We start from the raw sequence: 7384 nt of genomic DNA, 5'->3' as shown, positions 1-7384 counted from the left end.
GAGCTGGGCGCTGTAGAACTCCAAGCTGAGTGATTTTGGGAAGTCGGGGGGCGTCTGACACCTGAGACCCGAAGTAGGTGGCCAGCTTCTTAGAGGGCCAACCCAGGGCACTAACACACCAGGTCAGAAAAAGCAAAAGCAAAACAAACAAAAAATGATAATCTATACCAAAATATGTTATTACTTTAACACAAAAATATGAAAACTAGGTGTTTGAAATTATCTTTCCGTACTGTTTGCTTTTCGCTACAGAAATGCTATTATTTAACAAAACATTAATAGGATTTATAGTGGCAATTAGACTAATCACGTGTGAGAAAAATATGTTTCTGTCCTCTGATACAGGAATTTTAAGTTTCTATTAAATATTTAAATTTTGTGGGTTCTATCTGAGATGCTAAATGTAAGACTTTTTAAAAGGAGAATGTAAATAAGACTAATCAAACAGATATTAACTATATGTAAAAGGCATTTATCTTTCTGTCCTATCGTACGTTTAGGAGATATTTACCCTTTCTGGTTCCTTTTCCAGTAATACTTCTCTGTATCATCTGCCTGTAGCCTTTATGGCATTCTTCTTTTGGTTTATGTAATGCTAAAACTGAATACAGGCAAACGTGAAATTCACCTTGACTGTCAGCTCCGATTTTTGTTTGTTTTGTTTTTGTTTTGTTTTGAGACAGGGGCTCCCTCTGTCGCTCAGACTGGAATGCAATGGCGCAATCTCGGCTCACTGTAACCTCTGCCTCCCAAGTTCAAGTGATTCTCCCACCTCGGCCTCCAGAGTAGCTGGGACTACAGGCGCGCGCCATTACACCTGGCTAATTTTTGTTTATTTTTTGTACAGATGGGGTTTTGCCATCTTGCCCAGGCTAGTCTCGAACTCCTGGGCTCAAGCTGCCTCAGCCTCCCAAAGTGCTGGGATAACAGGGTGAGTCACCGCGGCCAGCCGAGCTCTGTTCTTATTAAGCTCACATTACAGTGATTCCTGGAGTCAGTCCAGGGTGATGACATTGATAAGGAGGTGGGGAAGGGGAGTGCTGGGGAGGGAAGGGCGGGGTTCCTTTAAATGATATGGAAGGGGGGAAGGGAAGTGCTGGGTACGGGAGGGTGTGGTCCCTGGCTAGGGCTCCACCCCGGCCCTGTGCCCACTGACCTAGGTGAGGGCAGGCATGTTTGTTTTCCTGCCCAAATGTTGCATTTCCCAAGACCACCCTGGCCTGCCACGCCCCCATCCTGTTCCCGCCCCCATCCTGTCCCTATAAATACTCTGAGACCCTAGCAAGCAGACACACAAGCCGCTGGACATCCGGAGGAGCATGTTGGCGGAAGAAGACATGACAGACGCTGACACGCGGGCAGGCCACCCACCAGAAGGACGCGGAGTTTGGCTGGGGCAGTCCAAGGAGAGCCGGTGCTGCGGAACAGCCCGACTCCAGGGGAAAACCATCTCTCTTCTGGCTACCCGAACTGTTGAGAGCTACTTTCACTCAAAACCCTGCAGTCATCTTCCAAGGCCATGTGTGATCTGATTCTTCTGGTACACCAAGACAGGAACCCCGGGATACAGAAAGCCCTCTGTTCTTGCGATAAGGCAGGGATCTAATTGAATTGACTAACATAAGCCGCCTGCGGATGGCTAAACTAAAACAGCACTCTGTAACATGCCCACTGGGGCTTCAGCTGTAAACATTCACCCCTAGACACTGCCATGGGGTCGGAGCCCCACAGCCCGCCCCTCTGTGTACTCCCCTGGAGGTTTGAGCAGCGGGACACTGAAGAAGCGAGCCACACCCCCATCGCACGCCCTGCCAGGGGGACAAGGGAACGTTTCCCTTATCAACATCAACCTAAATAGCCTCGCATCAAAAGTATTTGACTGTCAATAGTTAGGATTTTCCCTACCAGCAGTAGCAAGTTTTTAGCTTTATTGGAATTAGTTTCCAGCTCTGCAAAAATGTTCATCCGCTTTGTAACTCCAGGCTTTTTTGGTAGAGCAGCTGTTAGTTGACCAGTCACTTCGCCTCTGTAAGTTCACCATATAGGCTATTCATGTCTAAAGTGTTCATTTTCAAACCCTCTGAAACTCATTGGATATCTATCATAATGTCTGAAGACAAATATTTCATTAACAAATAAGAAGGTGATAGACCTGGAGTGAGAATCCACCCAATTCATGTCAATCAGAGACAAATTTGCAAGATCCTGTGATTCCTGAACCAGCTGTGGTCACTGATCACTTCTGTCCTGGAGGAACTAGAGACATTCAAGACAAATAAGGACTCATCTATTCCCCTGATTAAAGGACTGTTCATAGAGGCTCCATTAGGGGCCAAATTATGTACAATATGCTCTCTGAGATGGGGATGTGTAAATAGCTGTCAAAATGTCATCTGGGCAGAAATTTGTTTGTGAGGATAAATTTATGTTCGGGGTGAGGGCTGAATACAATAGAAATTTGTATTTTGCAGAGGGAAATGTGGGTTCCATGGTGGGTAGAAATACAATAGATTAGTAGAATACTTAGAATCTCAAAGAAATTCTTAAATCACAGGGTTTTTTTTTTTTGAGAAAATTTTTGAAATGATTTATTCAAAAAGTGCCCCGCAAACACCAAGTGATCACTCTATAGATGACAGCTAAAGATCACAATCTTACTGCTATGCCCTTGTGTTTTCAGTGAAGACTTGTGTGACTATAGTGAGGTTCTAGGTGTTTAATCGTCGGGGGTAAATTGGAGATTTCAGATGAGGCTGTCTCATGGAAGAGGGAGGAAGGATACTCACAAACCCTACAGCCGGAATCTGAGCATCCAGTGGAAAATGACAGTCCCTGATCCCTCAGGAAACTTTCTCTGGCCTCTGTCAGTGGTGTTCTAATCCAGGAGAGCAGAACTTTCCCCCCCTATAATGTTTCTCACTGCATTTCCTGAAATATATTTCATCTAAGTTCCATATGTTTATCTGAAAAGAATAGCCACTTACCAAATTGTGTTTCCAACTAGGGTAGTGGCCGCAGTTGTATTATCTTGTGCATTTGTCAAGAGAGGTCATCCGAACGCTGAGATAAAGGCTTGGGATTCCATTGTCTCATCTCTTTCTGGGAGTGATTTTCCTCTCATCTGGAAGTGCAGAGACAGAGTCTTCATGGGGAACTGAGATTACCTCCAAAAAACATTTGTGAAGTGAGCGATTCCCAGAAGGCTGTTAATGTTGATTAATGAAATTATACAAAAGGAATCATAAGATAGCTGGAGAAGAAAATTATCTGTGATGCCTGGAAAAGATACGTCCCAGTGGGAGGTAAGTACAGAATACTGAGTTCTGAGATGTGAGGAAATTTAGTTGAAGTAATGGTTCTACTAGAATTGTGGCTACCATTCAATTTTTGTTTCTTCAAATTATGATTTATTTCTCTTCCTGATAACATTGAACAATCATAAATGTGGAAGGAAAGGAATCGTTGAGGGTAGATTTAGAGAGAGTAAGCAGGTGCAAAGCCATGGTTCCTCTGTGTTTTAGCAAATACTGAGCACGCGCCCTGTTGCAGATGCATTTCTAGATGTGTGAACAAAGAAATTTATCTACCTTAATTTGAATTGAGAGAAGCAGACAATAAATAATAAAGGAAATGTTATAAGTTACATAGTGACTTATAAGGTGTTATAAGTTATGTAACCTATGTTACACATATGTAACTTATGTTATAAGTTATAAGTTGTGTTATATACAAGTATATATTATATACAATATAACATAACAAGTTAGTTATATATGTTATGTTATAACTTATGTTATAAGTTACATAGTGACTTATAAGGTGAAAAGTGCAATAGGAAAGGAAAAAGGAGGAGCAGAACCCAGTGATGAGAAGCCTGTGGAGTAGGAGGGACTCCAGTAGGGAATGGAGGGGGTAGGGTTGATCTCATAGGGAAAATGATGCTTGAGCAAATATTTAAAGGAGGTGAGGGAATAAGTGGTTTGTATTGGGGGAAATTCAGCCCCGATGTTTCACATAGGTTCTTTTCTATTTTCCCTAAGTGTCGGCCGGTCTGAGAAATAAAGGGAAAGAGTACAAAAGAGAGAAATTTTAAAGCTGGGCGTGGGTGTTTCTCATCGGGTGGGACAAGAGACTGAGAAAAGAAAGAGACACAGAGACAAAGTATAGAGAAAGAAAAGTGGGCCCAGGGGACTGGCGCTCAGCATAGGGAGGACCCGTGCCGGCACCGGTCTCTGAGTTCCCTCAGTATTTATTGATCATTATCTCTACCATCTCGGAGAGGGGGATGTGGCAGGACAATAAGGTAATAGTGGGGAGAGTGTCAGCAGGAAAACATGTGAACAAAAATGTCTCTGTGTCATAAACAAGGTTAGAAAAGGTGCTGTGCTTTGATGTGCACATACATAAACATCTCTGGTGCATTAAAGAGCAGTATTGCCGCCAGCATGTCTCACCTCCAGCCTTAAGATGGTTTTCTCCTATCTCAGTAGATGGAACATACAATCAGGTTTTACACTGAGACATTCCATTGCCCAGGGATGAGCAGGAGACAAATGCCTTCCTCTTACCTCAACTGCAAAGAGGCCTTCCTCTTTTACTAATCCTCCTCAGCACAGACCCTTTACGGGTGTGGGACTGGGGGATGGTCAGGTCTTTCCCTTCCCACAAGGCCATATCTCAGACTATCGCATGGGGAGAAACCTTGGACAATACCTGGGCTTTCCTAGGCAGAAGTCCCTGTGGTCTTCCGCAGTGTATTGTGCCCCTGGGTACTTGAGATTAGAGAGTGGTGATGACTTTTAACAAGCATACTGCCTTCAGGCACTTGTTTAACAAAGCACATCCTGCATAGCCCTAAATCCATTAAATCTTGAGTCAACACAGCAGGTGTCTCTGCAAGCACAGGGTTGGGGCTAGGGTTACAGATTAACAGCATCTCAAGGCAGAAGGATTTTTCTTAGTACAAAACAAAATGGAGTCTCTTATGTCTACTTCTTTCTACATAGACACAGTAACAGTCTGGTCTCTCTTTCTTTTTCCCACAATTTGGAGACACAGGAAGATGTTCCATGAAGAAGTGGTCAGAACAATGCCCTTTTGGCAGGAGGATGCCCACATTCATTGACTAGTTAATGTGAGACCATAAAACCTAGCATTCCCTCCCAACTTGGGACCACACTGAAGGTCTTTTACAGATCCAGAGCTTCCTATGGGATTGGCTGAGGCCTTTGTTGTGAATGCATAACATGTCTACTCCCTCTGCCCAATCCTGTTTACTTCCTCCACCTTCCCCAGGTACTGAGGCCAAGAGCCATTCCAAGTAATTGTCCTGTGTGATAATCTCCATCTCAATGTCTGCTTGCCTGCAAACCCAACCTGTGATAGAGTTAAATTAATTTGATGTTATCAAATATTCAGTTGAATTGTTAAAGCAAGCAATCTATATATGCTAGTAAAGAAAGTATCAATATAGGAAGAGGCTATCAGAAATAGAGATAACAGAACATCTTTTGTACTGCAGATTCAGAGGAAGACCAAGAAGCTATATTTTGAAGCATTGATCTAACAGCTTGGGTGACAGAACGAGACCCTATCTCAAGAAAAAATATAATAAAAGGGTCAGTTTAGACTAGGAGAATTCTGAGATCTCCTGGGCTTTTTCAGATGGTGGACTGAGGGTTGCAATTGGAGTCAGGTGGCCCATGTAACTGCATATTTCCATATGCAACTTCTATTTGGTGGAAATCAGAAGAGTTTAAAAAGCTAATAGGGGAATACAAGGACACAAGGGGTTTATCCATGAAAACATTTTAGATCTGGAAAGCCACTTTCTAAAACCACTAGCCTGGCATTGGTGCCATTCACAGTTTCCAAGTGGAAGTGGACAAGCATTTTAAAGGTATAGGGAAGGACTTTTCTCCAGCTCATATGGTGACAGCAAATTATGTGTAAGCATGACAACTAGAAATCATATTTTGTCCCAAACCAACATATAACATGTTCTGTCAGTGCAGGTGTGCCCTGAAGAGAAGATACAACAATAGGATTAAACTTACAAGGGAATTGTTGGGGCAAAGCACCTTTAAAGGATAAAGGGAAGCTAGAAGTGCAGAGAGAGAGCTTTCAGAACCCTGGCTGGGTGCGGTGGCTCATGCCTGTAATCCCAGCATTTTGGGAGGCTGAGACAGGCAGATCACCTGAGGTCAGGAGTTCAAGACCAGCCTGGCCAACATGGTGAAACCCCATCCCTACTAAAAATACAAAATTAGCCAGGCATGGTAGCACATGCCTGTAATCCGAGCTATTTGGGAGGCTGAGGCAGGAGAATTGCTTGAACCCGGGAGGCGGAGGTTGCAGTGAGCCGAGATCACACCACTGCACTCCGGCCTGGACAACAAGAGTGAAACTCTGTCTCAAAAAAAATAAAAGAACTCAGTACCTGTGGGATTCCTGTTGTGTTATTTTATATATCTATATATCTATATCTGTATATAGATATTGACCTGATATCTATCTCTCTCTCTCTCTCTATATATATATATATGTATATATATATATATGTATATATATATATGTATATATATATATATATGTATATATATATATCGACCTGATCAGTTCTTCCTGCCCACTGCACAGAAAAAATCAATCCACTGAGACCATGGCTTTGCAGTAAAGAAGAAGTTTGATGAGAGGCTGGCCATGCCACGAGGGAGATGGAGTTATTACTCATCAATCTCCCTGAAATTTGGAGGCTGGGGTTTTTCAAAGATATTTTGGTGGGCAGGGGACTAGGGAATGGGTGCTGCCGATTGGTTGGGGAATGCAATTGTAGGGATGAGGAAAATGGTCCTTGTGCACTGAGTCTGCTTCTGGGTGGGGGCAACAGGACTGCTTGAGTCACAGGTTGGGTGGGGCCATCTGATTGTCAGAAATGCAAAAGCCTGAAAAGATATCTCAAAAGACCTGTCTTAGATTCCACAATAGTGATGTTAATTACCATTAACATAGTAATTAACATAGGAGGAGCTGGGGAAGTTGCAGATCTTGGGACCTCTGGAATAATGGCTGGTAATTGTTTAACTACACTTACATTTTAGTAGAATTCAGGCCCTTCTGATTTTCCTAACGTGGTAGCCTTTCATTAGTTTTACAAGGGTGGTTTAGTTTTTGGGAAGAGCTATTGTCTCCCAAATTTAGTCTGACTTATGCCCAGGAATGACCAAGGGCAGTTTGGAGGTTAAAGGCAGGATGGAGTTGGTCAGAATTTTCTCTTACAATTTTTGCAAAGGCAGTTTTATATATATTGGTTTTCATCCACGGCTCCTGGCTCATAACTCTCGTAGCTCTTGTTACAGTCTTTTGTTATAATGTTGGGTGTGTT

This window comes from Hylobates moloch, unplaced genomic scaffold, assembly GCF_009828535.3.
Source record: "Hylobates moloch isolate HMO894 unplaced genomic scaffold, HMol_V3 SCAFFOLD_12, whole genome shotgun sequence".
Lineage (NCBI taxonomy): Eukaryota > Metazoa > Chordata > Mammalia > Primates > Hylobatidae > Hylobates > Hylobates moloch.
This window is presented reverse-complemented; position numbering follows the sequence as displayed.